The following is a 17,593-nucleotide window of genomic DNA, read 5'->3' on the forward strand; positions in this document are numbered from 1 at the left end:
TGGTCCAGGTGGACGCCTCCGATGTAGCTATGGGAGGGGCCCTCCTGCAGCGGGACGAAAATGGCGCTTTAAAGCCATGCGCCTATTTCTCCAAGAAGTTTACCCAGTCCGAAATCAACTGGGCCATCTGGGAGAAAGAAGCCGCGGCAGTTAAGCACGCCCTCACTGTGTGGAGGCATTTTCTGGAGGGGGCAGAATTCCCGTTTGAAGTGTGTACCGATCACAAAAATCTGGAGGCTCTCAAAGGAGCTAGAAAACTCAACGCCAAGCAAATACGTTGGGCCCAATTCTTTGCCAAATTTCGGTTCACCCTCAAACATGTACCCGGCAAGGAAAACGCCCTAGCCGATGCCCTATCCCGACTGCCCCAGTACCGCAACGATTTTGACCGTCCTGTGGACTCTTTATTCACTCCTGAGCAAAGGGGAGAGATCCCGGGTTTGGCAGTCTCCACCCGGTCTCAAACCCGCCACCCCAGTGGTCCCTCGCTCAAGGGAATCCCGGAGGCTTTCCAGCAGCGCCTCCGGGAAGCGTCCTTACAGGAAGCAGAGCAGCAGACGCTCCCTTCCGGTATGGAGCAGCGAGAGTCCTGGTGGGTGCAGGAAGGGAAACTCTATGTCCCAGCCTCTCTTCGCAGGGAAGTTTTGGGACTGGTCCACGGGGCCAAGCTGGCCGGTCACTTTGGGTTTGTCAAGACATTGCATTTGGTACGGCGGCAGTTCTGGTGGCCGGGCATGAGAGGGGATGTAGAATTGTACGTTCGCAGTTGTCCCACATGCGCCACCGCCAAAAACAGGAGGGGGAAAACCCCAGGGCTTCTGAAACCTTTGGAGGTCCCCACCCGGCCATGGGAGGTGATCGCCATGGATTTCATCACCGATCTACCCCCCAGCAGGGGCAAGACCGTACTGTGGGTTGTTACGGACCTCTTTTCCAAGCAGGTCCACTTTGTCCCCTGCGCTGGGCTCCCGTCAGCGCAGGGGTTGGCCAAGATGTTCGTCGCCCATGTCCTACGGCTTCACTCGATACCTAGGAAGGTCCTCTCCGACAGAGGGGCCCAGTTCGTTGCCAAATTCTGGCGAGCCTTCCTGAAGCTTATGGGGGTGGGGGAACAGGGTCTCTCGTCTGCCTACCACCCGCAAACTGATGGCCAAACCGAACGGGTAAATGCCGTGGTCGAGTGCTATCTCCGATGCTATGTTAATTACCATCAGGATGACTGGGTGGACCTGTTACCCTTCGCGGAATACGCATACAACAATGCCCCCCACTCCTCCACGGGGTTTAGTCCGTTCCGTGTAGTATACGGAACCGATTTCGGCCCTTTCGGTGCCGCCCCCGTCTCCCCCGAACTCGAGGCAGTGCCCGAGATGCAGGAATGGGTGCAGGCGGTCAGTTCCACTTGGCCCTGGCTACAGAAGAACCTTGAACGGGCCAAGCGGAAATACAAAGAACAGGCTGACAAACACCGGTCACAGGGATGGGAACTCCGGGTGGGGGAACAGGTTTATCTTTCCACGAAGAATCTGCGTTCCCTCCGACCCTGTAAAAAACTCAGCGACCGCTATGTGGGCCCCTTCCCCATTACTCGGGTGATTAACGAGGTAACTGCGGAGCTGGATCTTCCCAAAACCCTTCGAGGGGTACACCCCGTTTTTCACATCAGTCTGCTCAAGCCGTTCGTCTCCGCTCCCCAGTTCCACCCCCCTTCTAAACCAGAAGTGCCCACTGTTGTGGGTGGGGATACCCACATGGAAGTGTCCAAGGTCTTGGATTCCAAGTGGAAAAAGGGAAAGCTGTTTTACTTTGTTCGGTGGAAACATCTAGGCCCCGCGCACGATGAATGGGTTGCAGCCCCCCACATGGCCGCCCCCCGGCTCGTACACGAATTCCATTGCGCTTATCCCGAGAAGCCTCGACCTCCCGAACTCGCGGGAGGGGGGCCTTAAGGGGGGCAGAATGTGAGGGCCATCTGGTTTTGGCTCCTATCTGTTTCTATCTCTCCCTCTTTGAACTCGTACAAGCAGTTCGCACCTCTGTGTATCTTCCTGAGTCCCCCGCCTCGTCCTTCTTGCCCAGGTGCCACCTCTCCTCCCCTGCTGTGCCTTCTGCCTTCACTCCCTCGGGCTGACTCCGGCCTTGAAATGCAGATAGCCCTCACTGTCTCTCTAGGACTGTTTGATGTTTTATGCTGCACCGGTTTGCCTTGTAACCTCCCATGTCTCCCATGCGTGTGAACCTTCATGCCCTGTAGTAGATAAATACTGTAACCCCGATAAGCTAGTCACTCGCAACTTTGAATCCATGAGCCTGTCTTCTCTATTTGAAGCCTTCAATAAATCTTTTGTTTCTGCATCCAAGTCTGAGCAATTGATTTGGCGAAGTTTGCCCAACTAGCTGGGGACTCTCACAATCAGGGCATACAGTCTCATTGGTCCACATAAAATGCAAAAGCAAGAATAAAATCATCCACATAATTCTTTTTATTAGGACCAGCACAACATACACAAAACATTGTGCGAGGCTTTCAGGCTCGCCAGACCTCTTAATCAAGCTGGATGTTACAAAAATGTAAAAGACAGAAGGGTAGAAGGAAAGACCATGGCCTGAGAAGCCTGCCTTCTCTCTTTTTAATTTTTGGTAACATCCAGCCTGACAAAGAGCTCTTAGGGGATTCAAAGCTTGCAGAGTGTTTTGGGTATGTTTGGTTGGTCCTAATAAAAGGTAATTCGTGGCTCTTGTTCTTCTTTGATTAGTGAACAGAACAAGCCATGGTGCATCACTGCCATCCACCTTGTTTCTCAGTTGATAACGTTGCCAACCTCCAGGTATTAGCTGGAGGTCTGCTATTACAACTGATCTCCAGCGAACAGATCTCGGTTCCTCTGGAGAAAATGGCCACTTTGGCAATTGGACTCTATGGCATTGAAGTCCCTTCCCAAACCCCACCCTCCTCAGGCTCTGCCCCCAAAACCTCCCGCCGGTGGTGAAGAGGGACCTGGCAACCCTATTGATAACCCTTCCCAAGAAAAGCCAGTGTTGGATGAGCCCAGCAGTAGAGGGGGTATTTATTTTTCTGAATCCCACCTCTCACAGGCACAATGAAAACAAAGGGAAAGAGGGCTACTGCTGCAGATTTTAGAGGGGCAGGGGTTGTAGCAGGAACCCCATAATGCTACTCATATAGACAAAGACTATTTATTTTGCTTTGTTTATAGCCCGCCTTTTCTCCCCAAAGGGGAGCCAACCGACTCGTATCATTCTCCTTTCCTCCATTCTATCCTCACAACAATCCTGTGAGGTTGGTTAGGCTGTGAGTGCAAGTCTGGCCCAAGGTCACCCAGCCAGCTCCCACGGCAGAGTGGGAATTCGAACCTGAGTGCCATTCAGCAGGAGGTGGCGGTGGCTGGTGGGCCAGGGTATAGTTTCTCTTTGGAACTAAAGAGGGCAGGAGATTCCCGGGCACTTCCCTAATTGTTTTCAACAGACGTTATCATAAACCTGGCTCACAATGACTGCGGTATGTCTGGTTACCTTCACACATCATTTTAAGCCCAACTTTACCCAGGATGATGCGCACAAACCTGAGCGTGAGCACACCCGCCCTCTTTTCTTGTCCCGAGAACTCTGATTAGAAATTAACTCTGGTTAACGCCTATGAATGCAGGTAGCCAAGTTAACTGGGAGCAGTTCTCCGCCCTGCACTCTGGGATTCTAACCATTTGGGGTTTGTATTCCCAGTTTGCTGGGATGGGAAAGCAATTCTAGTTAACTTGTACACATCTGAATTTGTATGTCACCAGAATTTGTTTCTAACCAGAGGTCTCCGTGCAAGAAGAAAGGGGTGTCCACACAACCATGGCACAATGGGTTCATAGACATCCTAAATGGTAAGAACATAAGAAAGGCCCTGCTGTATCAGACTAAGGCCCATCAAGTCCAGCAGTCTGTTCGCACAGTGGCCAACCAGGTGCCTCCAGGAAGCCCACAAACAAGACGACTGCAGCAGCATTGTCCTGCCTGTGTTCCACAGCACCTAATATAATAGGCATGCTCCTCTGATCCTGGAGAGAATAGGTATGCATCATGACTAGTGTTCATGTTGACTAGTAGCCATGGATAGTCCTCTCCTCCATGAACATGCCCACTCTCCTCTTAAAGCCTTCCAAGTTGGCAGCCATCACCACATCCTGGGGCAGGGGTAATATCTGTGTGCAACCTCTGCTGCTTTTCCAAACAATTTCCTTACACGTTTACATCTTCTATTTGTAGAAAGGGATATACCACTGCCGAAAAAGAAATTCAAGCAGAGTCTCTGGGGGAGGCAGCTTTTATATATATTAATAAAGTGTCTTGACAGTGATGTGAGTTTTCCAGAAAAATGAGAACTGGAACATTTCGGGGAGATTCGCCTGTCTCCCTCTATCATTGTCTTCCGCTGACTTACTGTTTCTAACGGTATTCCCACACTGACCCTCCTTCCTGTTTATGTGCTTTGCTTAATTGGTTTTATAATATTTTGAAAAGCTTGTTTTAATGGCTTTGACTGTTTGCCACTTTGGAGACCCCAACTTGGGCAGAAAGGCAGCATAAAAACCTTCAAAATAAATAAATATTTCCCCCAGAAAATCATCTATGCCCTAAGTAGAGTGTGACTTGATTTAGCATGTTTATTACGGCTTGTAGTTAGTCAACAAGAAGTATCTCAGGTTAATTTCACGTCCCAAAGCAACGAATACATGGACTGAAAATTCGAATAGCGGGGAAAAACAAATATAATATGGGGTGGCGCCCCTGGTTGCCCCCTAGCGGCGGTGCTGGGTACTGCCGGGTCTGGCGACGGGTCCGTTCTGACACTCGCCTTCCCCATTCCGGCTCATGGCCAACGGGGATCCCTCGTTCTCCCTCCCGACCGGCAGCTGAAACGCCATGCGAAGCCGGGCGTTCTGTTGCCTCCGCGGCTGTCCCCTCGGCCGCGTTGGGAGGGCCACTGCTGCTGCCGACTCTGGAGCGGCTCCCTGAGTCATGCCGGCCGTTTCTGGGGCGCGGGGACCCGGCGCATCCCCCCCCCGTGCCTGCTCTGGCCATCTTCCCAACAGCCCCGGACAGCATTTCTCCCGCCCGCCTCTTGGTAAGCGACTCTCCCCCCGGTCGTGTAAGGGTGGGGCCAGCAGCGGTGGTGGGCGAAGGAAGGCCCGAGGCGTGGGGCGTGACCCGCGTCTCAGGACATATGGTTTAAGTGTTGTATTCCAACAATGCGGAAGCTTTATGTAGAAATTATTTTTATTGGATTAATACCTGTACAAATTTTAATAGTATGTACTTCCTGTACATTGTTTATATTTCAGAAATAAACCAGAGGCTCTGAAAACTAGTGTTGAGACAGTAATTACTGCACACCAAAGGAACTGCACATGATATGTGGAAGCCACAGACACGGTTGTCCACACGCCTTTGAACATAATTTAACTCTCGGCCATAAAGGTCACTGGCACCTCATGGCTTGCATTAGTTCTACATCAGAGGGGTGACAGCAATATCTTTTTCACCACACAAGTAGAGGCATCTAAATAAGAACTTTAGCTTTGGTTTTCATTGACTGTGCATGTCAAATCAAGTGAATCCATAACTTATTCAGATCAGTCTATGTATTTTTATTCCCTGTCCCCCAGTTTACAAATCAAGAAACATACTCATGTATTCTCTCCCGCAATTCCCGGGGATAATTACCGTAAAGAAACTTGGAAATTGCCAAGCTTGCCTATTATTGTACTGGCAATGGTATCTACTCAATGTCATCAGTTTTATGAAAGAAATGAATGTTTAGAAATGGAAAACGTCCTGTCAAAAAACTAATCCCTGGAAAGCTTCCTGCCCCACATCTCTGCCTCAATTTGTTCTAAAAGTGATACCTCTAAATATGACATGGCGAAAACTAGAAGCATGCACAGCTCTTCAGAATCAGCAGTTTACAAATTCAGTACAATCAGTAGAAAATGCTTATGGTATGTATACTGTCACTAGGGTTGCCATCTCTGGGTTGGAAAATTCCTGGAGATTTGAGTGTTAAGACTCCATAAAGTCCACCCTCCAAAGCTGCCATTTTCTCCAGGGGAACTGATCTCTGTGTCTGGAGATCACTTGTAATTCTGGGAGAACTCTGGGCCCCACTGGAGGTTGAATATACTGAATCAGACCCTTGGTCCATCAATGTCAGTATTGTATACTCAGACCGGCAGCGGCTATCCAGGGTCTCAGGCAGAGGAGGTATTTCACATCACCTACTTGCCCAGTCCCTTTAACTGGAGATGCCGGGGACTGAACCTGGGACCTTCTGAATGCCAACAGGATGCTCTACCACTGAGCCGCAGCTCTAACTGTCATGGCTACCTTCAGATCACAAGCATCACTCCCAATGGTCCAGGAGATACCAGGAGGATTAGCTCTCTAATTCTACATATTAAAACCACTGCATCTGAGAACATATGATCCGAAATACAGCTTCTGTTCAGAGTGGATGAGCTTTCTGTTTGGCTGTTGGGTGGAGATGGGAAGCTTGGTGGTGGAGAAAAAACATCAGCTGACCACGACAAGTAGGGTCTATTTTTCCACCAGAGAGTGCAATACCTTAGCAGAAGCAAAGAATACTGGAAAGCTAAAAGACAAGATCGACCTGCACAGGAACTTGAACGCATGCAACAGCCACAAAGTGGTTGGGAATAACAAAAAAAGTGGCAGATCGCACTCCTGCCTTTAGACAGCCAGGTGAAGCATTTCAATGAAAGGGCACATCTCCAAAATGATCAGGGGGCTAGAGCAACTGCCCTACAAGGAGCGGTTAAAATGCCTAGGGCTGTTTAGCCTGGAAAGAAGGCGGTTAAGGGGAGACATTATAGAGGTCTATAAAATTATGGAAGGTATGGAGAGAGTGGACAGGAAGAAGCTTTTCTCCCTCTCAGTACTAGCACACAGGGTCATCTGCTGAAGGTGGAGGGTGAGAGATTCAAAACAGATAAAAGGAAGTATTTATTCACACAACGTATAATCAAACTGTGGAACTCCCTGCCCCAGGATGTGGTGATGGCTGCCAACTTGGAAAACTTGAAGGGGGGAGGGGACATGTTCATGAAGGAGAGGGCTATTCATGGCTACTAGTAAAAATGGATACTAGTCATGGGGCATACCTATTCTCTCCAGGATCAGAGGAGCATGCCTATTATATTAGGTGCTGTGGAACACAGAAAGGATGCTGCTGCAGTTGTCTTGTTTGTGGGCTTCCTAGAGGCACGTGACTGGCCACTGTTTGAACAGACTGCTGGACTTGATGGCCCTTGGTCTGATCCAGCATGGCCTGTCTTATGTCCTTATGAGCATTTCCCCCCAACCGTTCTGCCCCCGCCAAAATTAATATTCCCTTCTCCAAACAGCCTCATCTTGTGCCACGGCAACAGCTAAACAGAGTCAACATGGGCAGGCTCCATTGTTCAGACTAAAGCTGCATGGCCTTTCTCCAGCATCTTGCCTCCCGAGTGAAAGAGAAGCTACTAAACAGCCATTCCGACAGAAAAGCCACCCGGTCACCACACTGGGCCACCGTGCTGGATGAAGCCATGCTTGTTAAGCCTCCGTGCCCTGGTGAGACTTTGGAAAAGGGTAGCAAAATAGCTGCCATGGAGCAGAGCCAATCACAATATGTCGGGAGGATGCCTGCCGTTGTCCTATGACAGAGGCAGCGGCTTCCAAATGGGTGCATCCTGCAAACACAGGCGATGAGCCTCCTGGAGAAGACCTGCTTACGACTGCTCCTTTAGTCAGGTAGCTGTAGTGATAGCTCTTGAAGATCATTGCTACGTTTCGCATGGAATGGGTCTCATAACATGCTTAGATCAGCTCAGCCTGCTTGCATGGATTTTCCTTGACCTCTGCACTCACTTCGTGGAAGGTTCAAAAGAATGACGCTCACCAACCGAGCAAAGCAAATACTCAGTTGTTCACAACAGTCTTGCTTCCATGTCATTTGTAAAAAGCTTGACTCAAATGAATAGGGTTGCCAGCTCCAGGTTGGGAAATACCTGGAGATTTTGCTCCAGGTGAACGGAACTCTATCGGCTAGAGATCAGTTGTAATACCAGGAGATCTCCAGCTAGTGCCCGGAGGTTACCAACCCTACAAATGAAGAGTGCACTTTTTCACTTCACCTGTGAAGGCAGAACACTGCTATGAATTATGCCTTTTCAGCAATCCAGCAAGCTGTTTTTGATCTCACAGTGATAAAGAATGAAGGTAGAAACTCTTCCAAAAACGCACTACGCCAATTTTCAATCAGTTGGCCCCGGAGCCAAAGTTAAGTGTGTGACATTGCAGACTGGAAATGGCTGAATTACACCTGGCCTCATCTATTCAAGGTTGATGATGCTCTTCAAAGGAAGAATACCCTACTGTGAACTAATAAAAGATCTCATTGTCCTTGATCCCTAACACCAGGCCAGCTGGTAATCCATGAATGCTTGGAGGGCGGAGAGAAGGTGATGCAGCAAAGAAAGAAACTGGCCTTCCAGCAAGAGCGGTTGAGAAGTTTCAAAGAGTAAAACTTGATGGTAAAGAAGAGCCAAGAAAGGAATTGTGCAAACCGCAGTAGCAAAGTCCACATCCAGCAGCCCCTGCTGAATACAAGAGGGGTTTCTTACTTATGAATCTGAATGCCATAGATCTGAGATAGATTTGATATTGTGGAGAGTTTCAGGCTTATGCTCCACTAATTAAATGGTCCTCCAATTGAACATTTAAATCCATTTGCCCTCGATCAAGATGACCGCTCAGCCCTTGGAAAAGTGGTGGAAATACTGTGGTCAAGCTGGGTACCCGAGGTTGGGTAAAAGGAAAATATATATATGTATATAAATACTGTAAATATAATTTATTGGAAGCGCTATGTAAAGGTTAAAAATATTTTTAAAACATTAAAATAGCACAATGGCATATCCTAAGGTTGTCATCTGTAACCACAACCAAACGCGTTTCGGCCTATTGGGCCTTCATCAGTGGTTAATTAAAACCCATGTTAGCCTGCACACATTTACAGAAATAAATAAATACATATACAAACAGTTCAAACCCAACCAGGCATGTGTATAGGTTGTAAAATCTATTACCAATTACTCAGTTGGTCAGATTGGTTCTAGTTGTAATACTGGTTAGTATATGTCTTTCATATACTATGTGTGCAGTTATCAAGTTCCTTTTACCCAACCTCGGGTACCCAGCTTCTGTTTTTAGGTTGGGTCTTATTCCCCTCTTTTTTCTTCTGATACTGTGGTCAAGACCACAAAACAAGTTCACAAGATAGAGGCTGTTTATGCTTGGTAATTAGCAGCGCATTCCAGACTAAAGTGCTAGGGCTGGGCCATAACATGACCTGAGGGTTACACCTTTTTTGCCATCAAATGACAGCTGGCTTATGGCGACCCCGTAGGGTTTTCAAGGCAAGAGAAGTTCGGAGGTGGTTTGCCATTGCCAGCCTCCACATCATGATCCTGGTATTCCTTGGAGGTCTCCCATCTAAATACTAGCCAGGGCTGAGTGTGTGTGACTGGCCCAAGTTCATCCAACAAGCTTCCATGGCACGAGTGGGGATTTGAACCTGGATTTCCCAGGTCCTAGTCTGAGACCTTAACCACTACACCACTCTGTCTCTCTGGGGTCTACACATGAACACATGAAGCTGCCTTATACTGAATTAGACCCTCAGTCCATCAAAGTTAGCATTGTCTACTCAGACTGGCAGCAGCTCTCCAGGGTCTCAGGTAGAGGTATTTCACATCACCTACCTGCCTGGTCCCTTTAACTGAAGATGCCAGGGATTGAACCTGGGACCTTCTGCATGCCAAGCAGATGCTCTACCACTGAGCCATGGCCCCTCCCCTACACTACCCCTGGGGTAAAAGATGTAAGCCTGCCAGCACACAGTGAATTCATGCCAGCCGACGTCTCTGCATATTCACTGTTAGGAGCGTAGTGGATGCGCTGAGAACACACGATGGGGCTCTAATTAAATTCCCAGGCCGTCTAACTCCCAAGCAGAGATAAACCAACGTATGTTTTCATTTCCGTCATGGGATTAGCGGGTGAGGGAACAGACCCCTACGACTGAAAATAGTAAACGGAGAGGTGAGGCTTTCTGGCTGTCCTCAGATTTAATTAAGCTACAGCGACCTATTATCTCGGTGGCTTCGGAAAGCTCCTGCAAGGTTTTTGTCAAAGACCTTCATTAAGATGTGATTTCAGGGTGGCATTTACAGAGGGGATTTGCGACTGGAGGCCTACAGAACTGTCCCGTATGTACTTTGGCTCCTCCGTTAATATTACTAAAACCATCAGCGATATGGAGGGATTCAGTTCCATAAAGGAGAACTCCCGAGTTGTCATGGTTATCTATGTACACCAGAGGTTCCCAAACTTATTTGGCCTACTGCCCCCTTTTCAGAAAAAAAATTACTCAGCGCCCCCCTGGAAATCTACCTTCTTTAAGCGAACAAACAGAAAGATGCAGTGACAAATCAGCGTTCATTTATGTATCTGTATTTCTACCTACATCCTACAACACAGTAAAAAAAGATGTTGTTGTCAATAAGACACCTTGAAGCTTGAAATCGTAAAATTATTTTTTAAAATCAACCATAGTAACATTTGCATTACACACAGAAAATTAAGATAACGAAGGATATTAAAAAAAAATCACGAATAACATATTGAAATATTAGTACACTTTGCTTTGTATGTGCTCCATAATCCGTAAAGATCAAAGGTATTGAAGATGAATTAATTTTTTTAAATACTTATTGCACTTGCACTATTGTTAACTGCTTATCACACAATTCAGAAACTACCTAAATTAAATTTCATACATATTGCTTATTTATAGTATTGCATTGTAAACATTACACGTACATATTCCTCCTGATGCATGCTGGACTTCCCAACAATGTGCAACACGCTCGCCTGCCAACACTTGCTTGTTAAGACCTGTCGGTGGACTTGACCACTGATCAGTGGCAGACCTACATTTTTGGGGCCCTAAAGCTTGAACTGTTATGGGGGCCCCTTCGCAACCAGCAACAACAAGGCATCATCCAACAAGGCCCAAAGGGCCTTGCGGCCCTTGCGAGGACCTTGAGGCCCAAATGGTGGAGAACAGGGTGGTGAAGTGGACTCCTTGAAAATGAGACATACAATGAGCCCCTTCCCACCAGCAATGTCTGGGTAAACTGCTGTTATCTTCTTCAATGGGGTTGTTCTATGGCAGATCACCCCAACTTTTAAAAAAATTAACTACTACATCTCAGATTTTGATTTAAATTGCTGTACTGGGTTATCTCACATGTCAGTCACTGGTGTGAATAAAAAATGTTGTAGAAGCAAACGTTATATAAAAACTCAATAGTTGGCTTTGGGGAGGACTGAAGATGCCACGAGGAAGAAAGACTCGGGTCAACCATTGTAAAGGCATTACCCTCGACATGACCCACATGAATACTTATGTTGAACTGTCTACAAAGAATTCTACCACTAAAAATTTAGTAAATGAGAAATAAGCCAGGTCTGCCACTTCCAAAAACTCAAAAAATTATGCTAGAAAACAGAAATATCTCAGTAAATATGGGAACTGAAGCACTAGTTGCTGGTTAATGAACCCAGTAGAAATAGACACATAAAAATATCATCCATGCTACCTATGGATCAAGCTTATAAGCACACCTTGACCTATACATCTTTAACATTAAATACTAGCAAAGATAATAAAAAAACTTACCAAAAATGAAGAAAAAGAAAATTGGGAGGAATGAAAGTCACACCAACCAACATCAATGCTTGGAGGAAAGTATTGGTTTTCTCTAAAAGTGTGTGGTTGTCCCCAACAAGGGCCAGTGCTCTTTCGGCCTTGGCCCCAGTCTGATGAAATGCTCTTCTAAGTGACATCAGGGCCCTGTGGGACCTTCAGAAGTTTCGCAGCGCCTGTAACAAAGCTATTCCACAAGGCCTACAATGGAGGGTGACCACAGGTTGTCATCATTACTGGCCTCCCTCCCCCTCAGGACTTCTGATATAAGGATTTGGTTGCTTGGCCAGGCCTCCAACGGCCCTGTAATTATATGAGTACCATCTTGTTAACTGTATTAATTTTATTGAATGGTTTTATGAATTTTATTGATTACTTATGAATTGTAGATATAAATGATTTTATTATGATTGTTGTTACCTGCTGTCAGGTAAGGGAGAGGTAGGTGATCTTCAGTAGCTGCCACCACTCTGGTATGGGCCTAACTCAGGAGGGCCCAGAGCACCCTCAGGCTCCACCCCACAAATCTCCCACCGGTGGCGAAGAGGGACCTGGGAACCCTATACCTGGAAGATGTAGGCCTGGTAACTACTTTAATATAGGCCTCCCTAGGTCCTGTATTAGGAGCCCTGTGGCGCAGAGTGGTAAGCTGAAGTACTGCAGTCCAAGCTCTGCTCATGATCTGAGTTTGATCCCAACGGAAGTTGGTTTCAGGTAGCAGGCTCAAGGTTGACTCAGCCTTCCATCCTTCCGAGGTCGGTAAAATGAGTACCCAGCTTGCTGGGGGTAAAGGGAAGATAACTGGGGAAGGCACTGGCAAACCACCCCATAAACAAAGTCTGCCTAGTAAACGTCGGGATGTGATGTCACCCCATGGGTCAGGAATGACCCGGTGCTTGCACAGGGGACCTTTACCTTTACCTAGGACCTGTAGGCTGCACTTGAGGCCTAGGGTCATGAAACCTGCCCTGAGCCGGCTTTGACTGGGAATGAGGGCAGGCTATAAATTTAACTAATAAAATAATAATAATAATAATAATAATAATAATGATAATGATAATGATAATAATAATAGGTAAGTAGAAGGTCATCAGAAGGGTATTGTTAGGGTAAAGAGGTGAAAATCTGATTTTTGGTGTTAAAATGTACAAGCGAGATGAGTGCAGCCTGAATTAAGAATTCAGATGTCTTTTTATGGTTCCAATTGGCTCTAGCCAAAGGGCTGAGCTATAGAATTATTAAGCCGTGCACCAACGAAGGATTTGAGGATCCAGCTGCCAAAATGTTGGCTATGAATAGATTCTGGTGAGCTCAGTGAGGGGGTTCGGGCACTGCAAGCCCCCAAGAAAATTTTGAAATTTGACCAATTACAGGGACATTTTGAGGCCATATGAAATGGGTATTAGAGCATATTCTAAAGTCAATATTAACTACTTCAACCCATTGGTTTATTATTCTATCTTTAAAAAACTCCATCGATTTTGTCGAGAAATTCACTCATTTAAAAAAAGTTGCTTCAGGGGCCCCCTCCAGGATTAGGGGCCCTGAAGCTTAAGCTTCATTAGTTTCACAATAGATTTGCCTCTACCACAGATTGGTTATAACTTACATTTTGTGTGTTTATTTGGAAATAAAGTAATCACTATGACTTTAACTCTATGTTACACAACAGATGAAACATGTACAAACAGTTTTTCAAAATTTTCTTCTTTTCTTCCTGTATGCTTCCACCGCCCCCTTATTTTTATTCAACGCCGCCCAATTGCAACCGAGGCTACTACCGCCCCCCCTGGATTGTTTCAGCGCCCCCCAGGTGGCATTATTGCTCACTTTGGGAAACACTGATGTACACAATACCACCAGAGTACCACAGGTATTTGAAGTAGCTATTACCACCGCTGTGTTTGAACTGTACATTATAAAGCACACTAGACTTGGCACAGGGGCCCCTGGTTGGCCACTGCGTGAACAGACGGCTGGACTTGATGGACCTTGGTCTGATCCAGCATGGCTTTCCTTATGTTCTTATGAGGCCCGGCCTGAGACACAGGAGGGGGAAACGCAGCCAATCTGATTTTGCATAGACATCTGTAGCTGCCCCCTAGGGAATGTCACTTGTTTCTATCTTAATTGCCTCTTTGAGTATAATGGAGGGACATCCTTCCTGCACCCTTCCCCAAACAGCTTGATTCATGTCCAGTAGCACCTTAGACAGCAACAAGTTTGGGGGGGAGGAGGTATAAGCTATGGAGAGTCCAAGCTTCCTTTGTCAGATACAAGTAACAGGAATGGCATTCCAGCTTGTATCTGATGAAGGGATCTTTCCCTATCAAAAGCTCCTACCCACCAAAAAACCTTGTTGGTCTCTAGGGTGCTACCGGACTCAAATCTAGCCGGCATGGTGCAGTGGTCAAGAGCACTGGTTTGGAGTGGTGGAGTCTGATCTGGAGAACCGGGTTCGATTCCCCACTCCACATGAGCGGCGGACGCTAATCTGGTGAACCGGGCTGGTTTCCCCACTCGTACACATGAAGCCAGCTGGGTGACCTTGGGCTAGTCACAGCTCTCTCAGCCCCAGGGTGTCTGTTGTGGGGAGGGGAAGGGGAAGTGATTGTAAGCCGGTCTGATTCTCCCCTAAGTAGTAGAGAAAGTCGGCATATAAAAACTAACTCCTCCTCCTGTTCTACTACAGACAAACACGGCTACCCTCTGTAACGATCTTCCCTGAGCAGACAGCAACAGCCTCTGCTCCAGTCCAGGTTTGTTTCTCCCGCACATCCTCTCCAGTAATTTAGATTATTGGTCATCTTTACTGAGCTGATCGCAAAGACCTGCTGCACTGGCTTCCAACTTCGTTGCATCACCAGTGAACGGAAGAAGCAAGTTTCTATCATATTTTCACAGCGCCAGAATTCCAACAGGAGCATCTCTCCTTCTCCTTGGTAAATGCTAATACAAAGTGTATTCCAGCAGGTGCTAATCCAATTTTCCTTTGATTCAGAGAGGAGCTAGAAAGGAAAATATGGCCACGGGTTCTTCAGATCTGGCTAGACAGTCAGTCCCTCACGCTAATGTCTTCTTGATAAAAGAGCACTTCATCCCAAGTTAAGCGCTGATTAACAACCCCAGGTTTTTGGGTTTGGGGTGTTGTTGGTTTTAGTTTTGCTTGAGATCTTATACTGCACTGAAGAGCTACAAACCTTTTTCCCAATTAGTCAAGACACCTCACAGTTTCCTCAGCTATCTCACACCATCCCTGCGTCACTACTGAGAGAATTGCTCTTAAAAAAAAAATTTTTTTTTAAATTAAAGTTATTTTTGTACAAAGCTACCCATGGTAACCGTATGTTGATGATTTCTTCTGTTATGAAGTGGAGCAGGGGGGAAAACAGGATCATCAAGGTATTTCTCTCCCGACCCTGGGCATATTCCATCAAATATATATGGTGCATAATGGCATGAATTAAGACTGTACTTAGCTTGTCGGGGGGGATTTATGTATGCCTTCTCAAGTAACAGGTGAAGATTTATACTACCATTAGGGGCAAACTGGAATTAAATAATCACAAAGGCTGACTGGCTTGGACACATTTTTTTTATATATCTGAAGAGAGACAATTAAATTCAGACATGCTAAAGGGCCAAAGAGAAGGGAAATTAAACATTCATGCTTTAGACAGGGGAAAGGGACTTGCTCCTCCAGTGGTCAAAGGGAAGTTACCAAAACAAATGGAAGTTTGTGCTTACGAGTTTGATATCTTCTGCATTTCATTTTTCCTCCAAGGAGCTCGGAAGAAAGCATACTTGAGCTTATATCTTTTAACACCCATAACCCTGTAAGTAGGCCAGCCTGAAATCCAGGATGGCACAAGAGGATCGGCTGTTGATCTTGGACTCATCCCTCACTGGGTGGGAAGAGCCTGAGCCAACCACTTTCTCTCTTAGCCTCACCTACCTTGCAGGGCTGTTGGAAGGAAAAGCAACGGAATTGTCCCTACGTACATTGGATGGAGCACCAACAAATGGCCAGGATACAAATAGGATTAGAAGAAGAAGAAGAGTTGGTTTTTATATGCCGACTTTCTCTACCACTCAAGGAAGAATCAAACCGGCTTACAATCACCTTCCCCTCCCCACAACAGACACCCTGTGAGGTAGATGGGGCTGAGAGAGTGTGACTAGCCCAAGGTCACCCAGCTGGCTTCGTGTGTAGGAGCGGGGAAACAAACCCAGTTCACCAGGAGCGGGGAAACAAACCCAGTTCACCAGATTAGCCTCCGCCGCTCATGTGGAGTGGGGAAATCCAATCTGGTTCTCCAGATCAAGAGTCCACCGCCCCAAACCACAGCTCTGAACCGCTACACCACGCTGGAAGAAGGGGGAGAGAGAAACGGAGACAGAATCCATGCTGAGTCAAGCAGGTCGTCAGCTATGCGCCACCTTTGGAAGGCATCGATCAAAATGCTGCATTGATGATCTCATTCATAACATGATTTGGAGGCTGATGAAAGTAAGCAATATTTATTTGCGAAAACAAACAAATGAAGAACGAGCGGCTCGCAGACCACAGTTCGCAGACCAAGGCAGCTGAACCATGAAGCACCTTGAACTCTTCCAATAGCAATGCATCAATGCCATGCGTTACTATTAATTCACTCAAGGATGAATTACATTAGTAACTTAAGAGCAAACTGCAATTGCTCTTAGGTCACATAGCTGGTAAATATATCCCAAATATCTGAGCCCTAAACACACCAAGAATACAGAATACAACGAAACAGTATTGTAGGGAGAGAATTACCCATAGCTTACATTCAAGCCTTGAGATGCACACAATCATGGTTTGCTTTTCTGGGGGACCAACCACATTTCATCTATCAACAGGGAAATTCGATGGCAGAAAAGAAAACAGGCATCATTGATGCCCTTGTATAATGGTTGAAAAACCGGAACCGGTTCAGAGGGTACAGCCTCAACCCACCCACCCCCCATCCACTGAGTATTATGATCCACCATGACCCCAAGTTGATCACATGAACACACATGAAGCCGCCTTATACTGAATCAAACCCTTGGTCCATCAGTGTCAGTATTGTCTACTCAGACCGGCAGCGGCTCTCCAGGGTCTCAGGCAGGGGTCTTTCACATCACCTATTTGCCTAGTCCCTTTAATTTGAGATGCCAGGGATTGAACCTGGGACCTTCTGAATGCCAAGCAGAGGCTCTACCACTGAGCCATAGCTCCTCCCCTAATGAATCAATTGCCCCAGCTTGGGACAACTTACCTGTTCCCAGAGAAGGTCATGTGAGGACTAAAATGGCACAGAAGTTGGGGAAACGCTGTACAGCCTCTATATTTTCATGCTGAATTTATTCGCTGTGATTGCATAGCATGACTTTGTAAACTCAATTAATATAGCCCCTTCCTTAACAATTTAGTGTGCTTTTTTTGTCTAAGGCAGGCAGGATTCAGCTGGCTGTGTCCAGCACCATGTGATTAGGTTCTGAATAAAACTTTCTCCTTGGAGATCTGGAATACAAGAGCTCATGGCACATCAGAGAATCCAGTTCACTCAGCAGCTATGTCTACATTGCATGCAAATGCATGTAACAGAGCTCCAATGCTGTTCTTAAAAAAAAAAAAACAGTTTTGGGAGAGATGGGCATGGTGGGGGTTACATAGAGACAGAGGCCCCAAGGAATGGGTATGTTCAGCCTGAAGAGGAGAAGACTGAGAGGGGATATGATAACCATCTT

General features: G+C 46.6%; 1 protein-coding gene across 1 annotated transcript in view; it reads right to left on the reverse strand.

Annotated features, from left to right (window-relative positions):
- The window catches only part of SIL1 (SIL1 nucleotide exchange factor), a 77,478-nt gene that overhangs the window by 19,380 nt on the left and 40,505 nt on the right, over positions 1 to 17,593 (reverse strand). The window lies entirely within an intron of this gene.

This window comes from Euleptes europaea, chromosome 10, assembly GCF_029931775.1.
Source record: "Euleptes europaea isolate rEulEur1 chromosome 10, rEulEur1.hap1, whole genome shotgun sequence".
In the NCBI taxonomy this organism is placed as follows: domain Eukaryota; kingdom Metazoa; phylum Chordata; class Lepidosauria; order Squamata; family Sphaerodactylidae; genus Euleptes; species Euleptes europaea.